General features: G+C 51.5%; 1 protein-coding gene across 6 annotated transcripts in view; it reads right to left on the bottom strand.

Moving 5' to 3' along the window:
• The window catches only part of FAM135B (family with sequence similarity 135 member B), a 289315-nt gene extending 276869 nt beyond the window's left edge, over positions 1 to 12446 (bottom strand). For 2 of the 6 annotated variants that reach the window (XM_021088865.1, XM_021088869.1), the window contains exon 1: positions 10876 to 11966. The gene's annotated coding sequence lies outside the window, so the exon portion shown is untranslated. The other 4 variants (XM_021088864.1, XM_021088866.1, XM_021088868.1 and 1 more) reach the window with 4 other exon arrangements.

The raw sequence follows: 14601 nt of genomic DNA, 5'->3' as shown, positions 1-14601 counted from the left end.
AGCAGCATTTACAGACTATAATTTAGCTCTTCCTTGCTGACTCAATGTCACACTTCCGAGCCTAAGTCATTACTAAGTGCTCTCACGCCTTGAGGTTTTCAAAAACCCCTAAGGCCTGACCATCTGCAAGTCCCTTCATCAGGACCCAAAGGCTCTACATCACGGCTATCCTTTGGTCCAGCCCACGGAGAGGGGACTTTCAGGGATGCGTTTCATTCAGGGTCTTTAGTTTTCATAGCAGACTGTCAATCTCCCCATTCCCTGAGTTGATACCGAAGTACACACTGTGGGTTTTTAATCAGAATAATCACTGAATACTCACCGCGTGGGTGCCAAGGATTACATACGATTGTGGTGACTGTGGTTTATTTATTTGTATTTCTCCTTTAATCTTCACTAAAATGTTCTCATGGGGGGGGCCTATGATCATCGCTTCTGACTTTAAAGAAACTAAGATCAGGTAAAGTAAGACATGATATCCTCGAGAGAAGCTGAGACAGGACAGGGTTGTCAGAAGAGTGTTGCTCAAGAGCTCCTGCTGTGCCTCAGAGGAATCCGACCAGCATCCGTAAGGACGCAGGTTCAATCCCTGGCCTCACGCAGTGGGTTAAGGATCTGGCGTTGTCATGAGCTGTGGCGTATGGAGGGTGCATACACCTGGATCCCGAGTTGCTGTGGCTGTGGTGTAGGTTGGCAGCTGTAGCTCGGAGTCAACCCCTAGCCTGGGACCTTCCATATGCCATGGGTTCCATCCTAAAAAGCAAAAAAAAAAAAAAGAGTGTTGCTGAAATTGCCTACCACAGACCCCATGTGGAGTAAGAAGGAAATGTCTAGAAAAAGAGGGCTCATGGATTAAGAGAGGAGAGCTCTCTGGTTAGATTTTCAGAAGTCAAAGAACAGCAATAGTGGGAAAAATCCAGCAAGCAAGGGTGATGCGTGAATGGGGGCATGGGCTGAGAGGAACAGAGGGAAAGCTGTCCAAGCTGAGAAGGTGCCGGCCAGGGCGCCATCGGGGTCATTTAGCTGGACTTGGAAGGCATCCAACATAATGGCAGGATTTGGGTTACAAGGAAAGCAAGATCCTGGTACCACCATGCCAGCGACTGGACAGCCGGGTGTGAGCAAAAGGCCATCACCTGACAGGTCAGGCCGGGAGGTACCGGTGTAGGTGGCGCCCCATTGCAAATTTCCCTGACCAGTGATGCTTTTAATAGATGAGTGGGAGACATTGTGGCTAAATGGCAAAGGGGATTCAGGCAGGGTACCCGGGGGTCCAAGCATCACAAAGTTTGGGGAGATCCTTTTGGAGTGGGTTTTCATGACTCCCGTATGGAAAGAGGCACTCTAAAAGGATCAGAGGGTTGTATGATCCCCTCCCAAGAAGCAGCTGTGGGGAAATTTATGTATCTTAGAGGAAGATGTGGGGATGGGGGCTCTGAGGGAAAGAAAAGGAAACAGCAATTAGCATGCAGCAGGAGCTATCGGCGCTTCACCCTGACCCCGTCTTCCAGGCCGGTGTGCTCATCTCCACGTTGCTGTGTCGGTTGATAACAACTCAATACGGCTCTGTTTTCCTAGGCGCAAGAGCTGCTGTGCCCAGAAATACCCGGTCGGCAATCTCTCCCAGAGCTGGAGCCGCAGAAATGGCCTTGCCTCAAGGTGGAAACCACGTGTGCCCTGGAGCACGCCCGAGTGATCTGGCTGCGCTCAGAGGAGGCTGCACCTGCTCCAATGCCTGTCTTCCTCCCCGTCTAGTTCTGCTTTCCTCCCTCCCTCAGAGGTTTCCACGGAGAGCACCCTCTCAATCCATCACCTGTGCAAGAGCCATTTCAGCCTCTACCTCTCTGCAGGGACGGGGAAGGTCTAGGTCATCTCAGCCGCCGAGACAGGGACAGACAGGACCACTCCACTGCGGCCAAGCGACAGTCCAGGGTCCCTTAGCTAATGCATGTCACAAGTAGGGTAACCACCCACCCTGGCTTGTCTGGGACCAAGGGTGTTCCCAGGAGGCAAGACTCTTAGTTCCCAAATGAGAAAGGTAGAAATTGACCATCCGAGGCAGGATCAGGACCGCGGGGGGTGGGGGGCAAGCGGGGGGGGGGGGACACGCTCACCGTCTCCCAAATGAGAATGGCCCCAGGGAAAAAAAGAGGTGAGTCATTCACTCTACTCAGAACCGGGATTCGAACTCAAGTCTGAGTCACTCCGGAGTCTCACTCTAGACAGTGCTCTTTCATTTGCATGAGAGTTGCCTCCTGTATGACCTGAGCACCTGCTCTCCGGGATCACCAGAGAATACATCACCCCGTGGTACCCACAAAGGGGTGCTTGCCGGGGCCCATCCCTCTCCTAGGACACCTATTCTTAGTGGGGGCCCATCCCCTCCAGGGATCCATAACCCCCTGATAGGCTTGTTCTTTCTGTTTTGTTTTCTGAGAATGACTGTAGAATGCATCAGATGCTCAGATCCCCGACGTAATTAAGGTTAAGAACAATTGTCCAAGAACTTGCTGCTTTTACTTCTGGATTAAGTACAACAGTGGGGGGGGGCTGTACTCATGGCTCATACTTGTTGGTCTCAAGCAGAGTCGCTTCCCAGTTAAATGGCCAGACACCCACCTCTGCCTTCACCAGAGCGTAGGCTGTCCTCATCCGCATCCTGGGAGGAAATTTTCTTTTCTTTTTTTTTTAATTTACACTGAAACTTGAAAGCTATTTGCCAGGGTTGGCTGGAGACAGGAAGGGCAGACTGGTCCAGGGAACGGGAGACAGGAGGGACAAGGATGCACCCCTCAGTGTGTCCCTGAGCTGGGTGCCCACCTGCTGACCGAGAGTTCTACACGGTACTTAAACAGGGCCGTGGTTATTTGTTTTTCCATTGAAAAAAAGTGTTACTCCATGATTGAAGCTTCCTGGTATTAATTCTTCTGGATGTGCTCTGACGATTACGGGCTGCCTGCTCACGGAGTGCCAGGAAATTTTCGAAATATTTGGTGCAGCTATAAACATGACAAAGTCCCTGCACCAGGGAGCTTATCAGCTTGCGAAGGAGAGAATTAATTTCTTAAAAAAGCAAACCAATCCATCTGTAATGATATTGAGTTATATAGTGGTGGATGCTATGGAGGAGAAGCAAGGAAGCTCCAAGGCGGGGGACCGAAGGGGCTATCGGACTAGGATGGCCCAGGGAGACCTCAATAAAGAAAAGACTGGGACGAGGAAGAGAATAAGGCAGGGGCACAGCACGGAGTGACGTTCCTGACCATGAGTGTGGTAACAGAGTAAAAAGCCCTCAAGGAAAGAGGAAGCTGGAGAGGCTATGTTTTGAATTTTTTTGTTCTATTTTTTTTTAATGGGTTGAATGGGCAGTGCTATGGACCACGTGAGTCTGAAAGAACATTTTTATTTCCTCATTTTATATACTTCCCCGGGGGCGGGGGGGAATCACTTCTACTCAAATGCTCTCAATTAGCATCTACGTGCAGATGAGTTTTTAAGTTCACAATGAGTCAAGAACTCCTTTCTGAGCTTGAGTGGTATCTCGAATTGCCTCAAATGTATACAGATTTCCTTGAAGACCTAAAAATCCACTTATTCAACGTAGAAAATCAACTATACTTTAAAAAAAAAAAACTGTACTTGCTGCCAAATGAGCCAAAAAAAAAAGTAATTACACCTAAAAAACAAACAAAAACCAAAAGAAAAGGCATAATTTCTCCACCAAAAAAAAGAAATCTGTTCTCTCCCCTGTGTCTCCAGACCAAGGGACAGCAACAAGGCCAGTCTGTCAGACCAAGTCAGAAAACTAAGAATCATCCTTGATATCTCTCTACTTTTAACTACTCTCTGTTGAGCCACCCCCACTTCTCAATGTCCAATTGTCTTAACCGTTCTCAAGTTTGTTCTCCTTTCCTCATTCCTATTACCTTAACCTTGGCTGGGTTTAGGGACACCCTGTTTTCCTGCAATAGCCGCTCATCAAGTCTTTCTGCTTCTCAGCTTGGTCCCCCCAGTGCATTCTCTCTACTGCAGCCAGAATCCAAAATGCACATCTGTCAGTTCCCACTTTCGAATCCTCCCACCACTGAACAAAGCTGGAGGCATCACATTTGCTGATTTCATATTATATAACAAAGATATAGTAATTAAAACAGCATGGCACCAGCAAAAAAATGTACTTATAGATCATTGTGAGTGAAATAAAATCACACATATACAGTCAACTCATCTTTGACAAAGGTGTCGAAAATACACAATAATGGTGTGGGGGAGCTCCCTGGTGGCCTAGTGGCTAAGGATTTGGCGTTGTCACTGTCATGGCTCAGTTTTGATCCCTGGCCGGGAACTTCCACATGCTGCAGGTGCAGCTAAAAGTAAAAGTAATAACGGTGTGGAGAAACTGAATAACCACATGCAGATACGTAAAACTGAACCCGTCGCATACAGCACACTTGAAAATCAAGCTCAAAATGGAAAAAAAAAAATGTCTTAAACGTAAGATCGGAAAGCAAAAACCTCCTGGAAGAATGCAGAGAGGGAAAAGCTCTTTGACATTAGTCTTGGCCATGACTCTTTGGATATGACACCAAAAGTACAGGCAACAAAAGCAAACCATAAACAAGTGAGACCACCTCACACTAAAAGGCTCTGCACAGCAAAGAAAACAATCAACAGAGTAAAAAGGCAACCTACAGAACAGGAGACAATATTAGGAAACCATGCATCTGATACAGGGTTGCCATTCAAAATATCTAAGAACTCATACAACTCAATAGGAAGGAAAGAAGGGAGGGAAGGAAGGAAAGAAAGAAAGAAAGAAAAAGAGAGAGAGAAAGAAGGAAGGAAAGAAAGAAAGAGGGAGGAAGGAAGAAAGGAAGAAAGAGAGAGAGAAAGGAAAAATAAGTCTTGGAGAGGATGTGGAGAAAAGGGAACTGCAGCGCTTTGTCGGTGGGAAGGTAAATCAGTAGCCATTGTGCAAAACAGCATGAAGAGTTTGTAAAAATTTAAACTAGAACTGCCCTATGACTCAGCACTCCCATTTCTGGGTGCATGTCCAAAAGAACTGAAATCAGGATCTCAAAGAGGTACCTGCAGTCCCATATTCACTGCAGCACCATTCCCAACAGCCAAGACACAGAAACAACCTAAATGACCATCTACGGATCCATGAATAAAGGAACTGTGGCATTACAGACAATGGAAGAGTACTCGGTCTTAAAAAATATATAAGGAACTCCTGTCATGTGTGACAATACGAATAGACGTGGAAGCTATAATGCCGAGGAGTATAAGCCAGACCAGAAATCCCAGTTATACCGTCTCGCTTAAACGCGGAATCTAAAATAGTCAAATACACAGAAGCAAAGAGTAGAAGGGTGGTGAGCAGAGGCTGGGGGAGGGACAAACAGGGACAGCTGGCCAAAGGATATAAAGTTCCGGCTACGCGACATGAATAAGTTCTGGAGATGCGATGCGTAGAATGGTGGGTGACCAGAGGTGACCGGACTGTGTTATATACTCCAAATCGGCTCAGAGGGTGGAGCCACCGTGTTTTCATCAGATCCGGTTTTAGTTTTACAAAGCTCTCTCTCGCTGCCCCAGGCGGTGTGAAGGCGCAGAGATGGAGGAAGGGACGTCCGTTCAAAGCCTAGTGGGTTTGTCCAGGTGAGAATGAAGATGCTCAACCCAGAGCGAGTGAAGCGAAACGGAAAGAACCCCGGCGTGCCACCCATGAGCCTCCCTCCTCCCAACCCAAGAGTCAAATGTCCTCGGAGGGGGTGCTATTGCTATTTTTCTGATAAAGGAGGCAGTTTGCTCATTTCTCTGACCCGTCTCCATCTCTCCCTCCTTAGCCTTCCTTCTCTCACTATTTCCTGTCCCTCGCTTCTCTGTCCCAACTCTCATGCCTGCGTTCAAGACTCTCACCGGAAAAGCCTCCCTTAGGAGACCATCGTATTTCTTGCTTGACCCACCTTCTCAAATCCAACCTCTCTTCTGAAGCTGGAGAGCGGGCTCTGCCCAACTCTAAAGCTTTCCATGGTTCCCGAGATCTTGTCTGGATCAAAAGATTCAAAGATGTGGCTGCTATTTCTCTTGCCGGCCTCTGAGGAGACCACGTAGCTTTTTGCGCTCCAGCCCTGCCCCTTCAGATGACCCCTCTGCCACCTGCTGCCTCCAGGGCTTGGCATGTTCCTTCCTCCTGCCGGATGCCCTCCTCTCCTTTCGGAAATTCCTGCAGGTTTTATTTAGGCTCCCTCTCTTCTGGGAAGCCTTCCTTGCACAGCCCCTCCCAGGACAGGTGAAAATGTCTCTTCTCTTTGTTCTCCAGACCCCTGCCTTGCCCGGCCCATTCTTATTTCCCCGCCTGATTCCCTCTCCCCCGACCCCGGACTACAGGGGACAGGGCTGCGCCTTGTGCACAGTTGACTTCGGGGTCTGGTGTGGTGAGGGGCACATGGCGGCTACCGATTTAGAGTCCCTGTGCTGGGCACACACCGTGCCTCTCCACCCACAGCAGAGGTCAAGGACCACGGGAAAGAGGTCTGGCCCGCAGAGGCGATTTCCTTTGTGATGCTAAGGCCTCCCTCAGGAGCTGCTCCTGAGATCAGTGTGCAGCCATCTAGGAATGATTCATGTTTGAAGAAAAACATGTGACGCTGCCAAGCACCCAGAGTCCAGGAAGCTCAGCGCTTATGGGAGATGCCGAGGCTCCCTTCGGCTCTGGCAGGTGAGACAGGGCTTCAACCACACAGTTTCTTTGTGTGGATGAGGAACTTCGAGGATGGACGGGGCAGCACAACGCCTCGCCTGGGGTCAGATAAGAACGGGGCTGGGGCAGAGGGAGACCGCACAGGGTCCTCAACAAACCCCAAGTCCCCAGCATCATCTTGGGGACTCTAGCCTTCTCGACAGGGGACAATTCTAAAAGAGGATAAAGGAGTTCCCACTGTAGCACAGTGGGTTAAGAACCTAACTGCAGCAGCTCAAGTCACTGTGGAGGCATAGGTTCAATCCCTGGCCTGGCACAGCAGATTAAAGGATCCGGCATTGGAGCTCCTGTTGTGGCTCAGTAGAAACCAATCTGACTAGACTCCATGAGGACGCAGGTTCGATCCCTGGCCTCGCTCAGTGGGTTAAGGATGCGGCATGGCCGTGAGCTGTGCTGTAGGTCACAAATGCAGCTCAGATCTGGCATTGCTATGGCTGTGGGGCAGGCTGGTGGTTACAGCTCTGATTCTACCCCTAGCCTGGGAACTTCCATACCTCCATATGCTGCAGGTGCAGCCCTGAAAAAAAAAAAAAAAAAAAAAAAAAAGGATCCAGCATTCCTGCAACTGCGGTATAAGTCACAACTGCATCTCAAATTCAATCCCTGGCCCTGAAACCTCCATATGCTATAGATGTGGCCATACAAAATAATTTTAATTTTAAAAGTAAAATAAAAAATAAGAGGAGTTCCCATAGCAGTGCAGCGGAAACTAATAGGAACCATGAGGTTGTGGGTTCGATCCCTGGCCTGACTCAGCGGGTTAAGGATCCAGCATGGCCATGAGCTGTGGTGTAGGCCGGCAGCTACAGCTCTGATTTGACCCCTAGCCTGGGAACCTCCATATGCCGCAGGGGCGGCCCTATAAAGCAAAAAATAAAAATAAAAAATAAAAATAAAAGAGCAAAAATACAGCAGAGAGGATACAGGTGTATGTGCATTAGAACAGAGCATCCGTGTGCCCTTCCACGATCTGTACGTGGAAGCCCTCACTTCCAGGAGCTGAGAATGTAACCAGTTTGGGAACTGGGTCACTGCAGATGTCACTGGTGAAGATGAAGTCATACGATGCTGGCTGGACCCTCATCCAATAGGACTTGGGTCACGGGAACCTGGACACAAGCACACCCAGAGGGAGAAGCCCGTGTGAAGACAGAGGCGGAGGCGGAAACTCTACAGGTGAAGGAACATCGAAGATGGACAGCAAACCACCTGAAACTGGGAGAAAGGTACGGAACAGACTCTCCCTCGTGGCCTCCAGAAGGACCCAGCCCTGCCCACAGCCTGATCGCAGACTTTGGGTCTCCAGAACCATGAGACAATAAGTGTCCGCTGTCAGAGCGAAATATGTATCTGTACAGCAGCTGGCCACGTGGTGGGTTTTGACAAAGGAGGGAAACCTTGGTGAGAAGAAACATTCATCAGTGGGTGGAAGCACGAAAGACAGAGCAAGACGAGGGACCCCGAAATCACCCAGGCCACTTAGAGATGATTTACTGAGGCCCAGGAAGGCGAGGGGGCCTGGTCCACAGTCCTGGGAGCCATCAGGGTCAGGGCTGGATTGAAGACTCAGTCCCCACATCTAAACCTTTAGCTTGTGCTGCTTTTTCCTAGTATCTCACATGCCAAGAGGGCTCTTGGTAATGAAACAACCACTGTCTTCTCAGTAGTGTGGCTGACGCTCTTCCTCTGTCCCCCCCCCCATAAAAGGTAAGTGAAATAGAAGGAGAGAGAAAGAGACAATGCACGTGGGGACATTTCCCCCAAAAAGTTAGAACCTTCTACTCTTGGCAATTACATCTGTCATTTAGAAATTGCAGATATCATGTATTATGTGCCAGGCATGACATTTTTCTTAACATATGTCTTCCCAATCCATCTTGAAAGGTAGCTGTCATTCTAACGGTGTGCAGACGAGGCAAGTAGCTAAGGGGACAAAAAGATTTACGGGAGGTCATGCAGCCTTGCAGACCTCCTAAGCGGAGGGCCCGGGATTTCCAGCACATTCTGATGCTGTGGGATGAAACATCATTTTTCAGGACCAAAAAAAATCAAAGAAATACTGTAATGGGGAGGGTAATTTACAGTTTATGAACTGCTTTTTTTAGGGCCGCACCCAAGGCATATGGAAGCTCCCAGGCTGGGAGTTCAATGGGAGCTACAGCTGCTGGTCTACACCACAGCCACAGCAACAACGAGATCCGAGCCGCATCTGTGACCTATGCCACAGCTCATGGCAACGCTGGTCTTTAACCCACTGAGCGAAGCCAGGGATCAAACTTGCATCCTCATGGATACTAGACAGGTTCTTAACCCACTGAGCCACGACGGGAATTCCCACCGCTTATGAGCTGCTTTGACTGCACAGCTTTTCACTCACTCCCAGCACTGGGCATCTCTGTGAGACCGGGATCCCTGGCCACATCCTACACATGACAAAACTGAGACTCCAGGAGACCAAGTGTCCTAGTTCCAGGTCCTCTTAGGGCCAGGATTCCCAACTACGCTTTCTGGACCCAATCTATGAGCCTTTCCACTACCCAGGAGCTGAAATACGGGAACAACATCGAAAGGAGAGAAATACATTTTCACGTTAAAATACTCCATCAGATGTTTCTGGCAAGTGTTACATGAAGGCCATTCAACACCAGATTACAGTCATTCTAAAGTGCCCACTTGAAAAAAAAAAAAAGAGCATTTTTAAGGCAAAATATGTGTTTCTGTTCTCGTTCATTCTGCTTCAGTGGGTTGACCCTAAATAATGCACAACAACCCAGCAAGCATCCTTCAGCCTTACTGCACAGACTGAGATGGGGGCAGGCAATTTAGCCACGTCTCTTCCCGGGCAGGTGGTCATGCTGCAGGCATGGCTTCAAGCACCCATCCTGGCAGTCGCTATGCCAGGTGCAGAGGCCTCAACTGTGGCAGAAAAGGACCAAGTTCCTGCCCTCAGGAAGCATGAAATCTAGACAGAGGGCGACACCTATGCAAGCAAGGACACCATGACACAGCACAAGCTGTCACAGGCAGGTGCAAAGTGCTGCAGGAGCACAGGGGCAAGCCCCGGAAGGCTCCCCATAAGAAGGGACATTTGAGTCGGGTGGCGAAGGGGAGAGGGAATGAGAAATGGTCATTCTAGGCAGAAAAACCAGCATAAGCAAAAGCAAGGAATAGTATAAGACAGTCCAGCCATTCCATCAAGCTCTAAGCACTCAGCCAAACAGGGAAAACATCTAATAAGCACAGTTGGATGAAGGTGGATTTTGCCCAAAGAAGCTCACAAGGTGTCCATTTAACCAACATTTAAATGAGCCCCCACTATGTACAAACCCCTGTTCTCACCATAAAACACTTAGTCCAACACTGTGGTGAGCAGACCTCAGTGTTCCCGTCCCAGGTAAGTACTGCATTTGATGTCAAAGCCCATGACCTTCAACCTAGAGGTCATGGTGCTCTATTTCCCCCCAAGACGCCCTCTTTACTCTTCCCTGAGTATATCCTGGACCAGACTCCCAGGTTTCAGCTGTGAGTCACTGGCCAGTATTTCTACTCCGTTTTCACAGCTGAGGTCTGTTTAATGATTTGCTGATCTGAGGGAGGGAGTTTCTGTAGAAAATGATGATAATTCCTTTTCTTTGCAGGAGACATTAGGTCTTGAAAAGTCCTCCCCCATCCAATCCTCTCCATCCTCCTATTTGATGGTCACAAGAGCCTGGGAAGCTGCAGGAACTGCTAGCATCCCATTCTACAGAGGAGAGGAGGGAGTCTCAGTGAGGTGGGGGAATTCAAGGTCACGCAGCAAGTGTATGGAGAAATCAGAGTTCACATCCGCGTTTTCTGATACCCAAATGGCACCCCCTTTTGTCAACACCTTACCCTCTGCCTGGAATACAATAACATCATCCTCATTCTGACACGAATCCCAAATGAAATGCTGGTCAAATCACATCCCCTCAGGCAACATAACTACAGCATAAATTAAAAGCCCAATTAAAGAACATGGCCTTTTAAGTGGGACTCAGCCCTGTCCCCCGAGGCCAGGGTATAAAGAGAGAGCCTATAAAAGTCAATGGCTGCCCATCTTGGAAATTACCCAGAGACCCACTTACCCACATGCAAGAGCCTTCAGACCCAAATTAGTCACCTAACTTTCTCTCTCTCTCTCTTCTATGATCTTCTGGGGCCATGGCCCTGGCCCAGCTGGGTCGGGGATCATGGCCAAACCTTTGCACCTCTCTCTCGCCTGCAGCCGAGTTTAACAGGCCATCACTCTGTGGGAAGAGCACGGGTGCCTCTCAGCTCTGACACATCATTTAATACCAGGAACATCAGAACCTGATGGAAAACAATGCCTTCCTAGTTCAAACAGGGAACTGAGGCAGAATTCTCTCGCTGTTTCAAAGTGCAATCGTTTGCCAATGGCTGGCAGTCCCTTTGGCCAAGGGGACAAAGAGTGTTATTATTCTCCATGGAAGTATTGTTTTGCTAAGACTCTTTGGGGGGGGGTGGCTAGAAATGAAGCAAGGGAAAAAAGAGGGGGGACTTTTGGCTGTTTGTAATTTGATGTCTATTCCCACCTTACCCTCTTATAGCCAAAGGCAATAACATGATAAACTCCGGGATACCCCTGGGTCCCAAAATGGTAATAGTTACTACTCTCCTTATTAAATTTCCCCTCCGGCTGCTGGGTCTGCACCTGACTTTACAAAGCAAGCCATGGTGTGGGCTTTCCATGTCAGACTTGAGCCGCAATGCCCTCACCGGGTCCCCAACCAGGCCACAGAGAGAACGGGTCTCTGGGTCAGCTTGGACCACCGAGAATCACTACCTCTGCCTCCATGTCACCCCAACATGGTCTTCTCCCCAAACTGCTCGGGTTCAAGGGCTCAGAGAACCTGCTTGCCCAAGGGTCTGTCTGAGGTGTCCTCTCAGCCTCCATCTGGAACTTCTTCGGGGACCACCTCATTAACCCAGCGTCTCCCCACCAACCACATCAGATTGCCCCTCTTGCCCTCTCAAGCTGTGCCCAGATACGTCTTGAGACTAAAGAACAGAGAGATTGAGGGGGATAGGAAGGAGATAAAGCACATTTCGCGGCGGAATCCCTGTTAAGTAATAGAAAGCCATCCAACTAGCAACCACGCTTCCAGAAACGTCACTGCCACAGAGGAGAGAGTTTTGCAGCTGCCGACCCCGGAGCGCTCTCACCTACCTGTCTCCCACTGCAGGGCTCCCCTCTCTCACCTCCTGGGCCACAGCTCCTGGGTCCCTCGCTCTGCTTTCTGGTCTTCTCCAGCCAACACTTGCGGCGGCAGTGGGCGGACCGCGGAGTCTGGGCACCTGCGAGCTGGGTCTCAGGTCCCCGCAGCAGGGCTGCCTGGAGGAGGAGCGAGAGGATGCTGCCCTCGCTGCCGCCGCCGTGGTGCTGATGCGGTTGCTATGGTTATGGAACTCCGCAGCTGCCCCCCTCTCAGCGCAACAGCTGCCCGGCCGCGGCCTCCGGGCAGCCCCGGTGAAGCGGGCCGGGAGGCGAGGCTGTCAGCACGGTGGCGGGCACTCGCCGCCACCACTGCAGGAGACAGAGGACCGAGTGCCTGTGCCCGCGCCTCTCGGCTCGCGCCCGCCGGGCTCGGCTCACCTCCGCGCCCTTGCTCCTCTCCTTCCCTCGCCGGGACGCGGCCAGACCCCGGCGCACAGCGCGCCCTCGCGGCCTGGCGAGCGCGCCCTGCCGCTGCCGCTGCCGCCGCCGGCTGGCCCGGCTCCCCGCAGCCCTGCGCACCGCCCCGAGGCTGCGCGTCCCGGCTGGAGGCGCGGCGCCCGCCTCCCGGCCTCGGCCCTCTCCGCGGCGAGGCAGCGACGGCAGCCTGGGGGCCGGGCCGGCGGCCCGGGAGCCAAACCCCGCCCGCTCGGCCGCCCGGCCTGTGGGGGGCGCCAGCAGCCGGACCCGACGCCCACCGGCCCCCGCCCGCCGGTCCTGGCCGCGAGCATGCTCAGTCTCCGCAACAGGAGCTGGCCTCCCGAACTGGAAGCCTGGGATGCGGGGGGGAAGAAAAAGGTCCTCCCCAGACCCCCGGGGAGGGGGCACAGATGGCAAGGAGGGGAGGGTGTCGGTAAACTTTGAAGAGGGGCCCACGAGTAACCCAGGAGGTGCCCAGGAAAGGCTCCATGCCCTAAGCAATCCTTACAGTCTGACTGTATGCCTCCCACACGGTCGGTCGGCAGTGGCTGTCACCCAAGCGACTAACCCAGCCTTTGCTGGTCGCCTGCTTCACGGTGGACCTTGAGGGCTCACAGGTGTGCACAGTTCGGCCCCTGGACGCCGGGAGAGGATTGAGGAGGGTTAAACCGACTCCCATCTACTGAGCATCCTTCAGCAGGCACCGCACCCAGAGAAGCCTCTAATTCTCCCTTCTAGCCATCACTGCTAGGAAGCGCCCCCAGCACTCCCAATGCTGATTAGAGCCTCAGAGACAAAAGCCGAAATTGGGACTTGGGAGACCAGTGCGCCTTTGGTTAGACTGTGCTGCACTAACGCACAGTCCCAGCAGAGATGCGGATTTGAACCAGGCAGTTACAACTAGGGTGAGGAGCATCAAACCCAGGAGGGGCGGGCGCAGGTGAGGCAGTCCTGGAAGACATCCTGAAGAGGGAAACAGAGGCAGAGGGAGGGGGTGGAAGGGGGATAGGGTGAGAGGACCCAGCATGCAAAGGCGAGACCGTCGGAACTGGGTTTAACCCATGCCAGGGAGCCAGTACAGCTGAAACAGAGCGTGCCACACAGGTGAGGCAAAGAGTGAAGTTGAAACAGTAGAAACTGCACATCCCAAGCCAGGAAGAGATAATGCCGGACCCCTAACCCACTGTGCCACAAGGGAACTCCTCTTTCACAATTTCGCTTCTTTAAATATGGTCAAAAATCCCATGACATCATTTTGCTGTTAACATTCAATTTTATGTGTGTGTGTTTTTACAGCCACACCCACGGCACATGAAGGTTCCCAGGCTAGGGGTCGAATCGGCTGTGCAGCTGCCGGTCTACACCCATGAGGGATCCCATGCGGGATCCAAGCCGTGTCTGCGACCTGCACCACAGCTCACGGCAACAACAGATCTTCAACCCACTGAGTGAGGCCAGGGCTCCAAGCCGTGGACTCATGGATACTAGTCGTGTTCATCAACCACTGAGCCACGACGGAACGCCAACATTTTGATGTAGTCTTGTAGATGAAAGGCAGTGCAAGTCCCCACCCTTTTGCTTCTACTGGGATATGTTTCCATTGCCCAGGTAGGAGTTCCCGCTGTGGTACAATGGGATCAGCATCGTCTCTGCAGCGCCCAGACGCAGGTTCGACCCCTGGCCCAGCACAGTGTGTGAAAGGATCACGTGTGCCGCACAGCAACTGCAGCTCAGATCTGATCCCTGGCCTGGCCTGGAAACTCCACATGCTGCGGGGTGGCCCCCCAAAAAAAATCGCTGAAGCTATAAATCTAGCATCTTCCAAGGCTCCTGGTCCGTCTGCCTCCTCTCCCCCCACCTCATCTCCCACACATCTAATTAAACACCAGCTTCAGTCGATTCCACCATGTAAATAGCTCGCAAAAGTGTCAACAGCAGCAGGGCCCCGCAGGAACATTTTCTACCTCCTTCAGCAGGAGGCTGTGAGTGGCTGTGTCTAGAGAAATGGGTGTCACCTAGCTTTCTGTTTGGAAGTGAGCAGCTCCGGACAGGACAGGAGGACACGGGTTCTGGGACAGGTGCAGAGCCCGATCCAGCCCCAGGGCTCTGACCAGCTGCAAGGTGACACCTCACAAAGAAGAGCTGAGAGATCCAGCTA

This window comes from Sus scrofa, chromosome 4 (assembly GCF_000003025.6).
Source record: "Sus scrofa isolate TJ Tabasco breed Duroc chromosome 4, Sscrofa11.1, whole genome shotgun sequence".
Classification (NCBI taxonomy): Eukaryota; Metazoa; Chordata; class Mammalia; order Artiodactyla; family Suidae; genus Sus; species Sus scrofa.
Note: the sequence above shows the minus strand (reverse complement) of the source record. Positions and strands in the feature narration are given on the sequence as shown.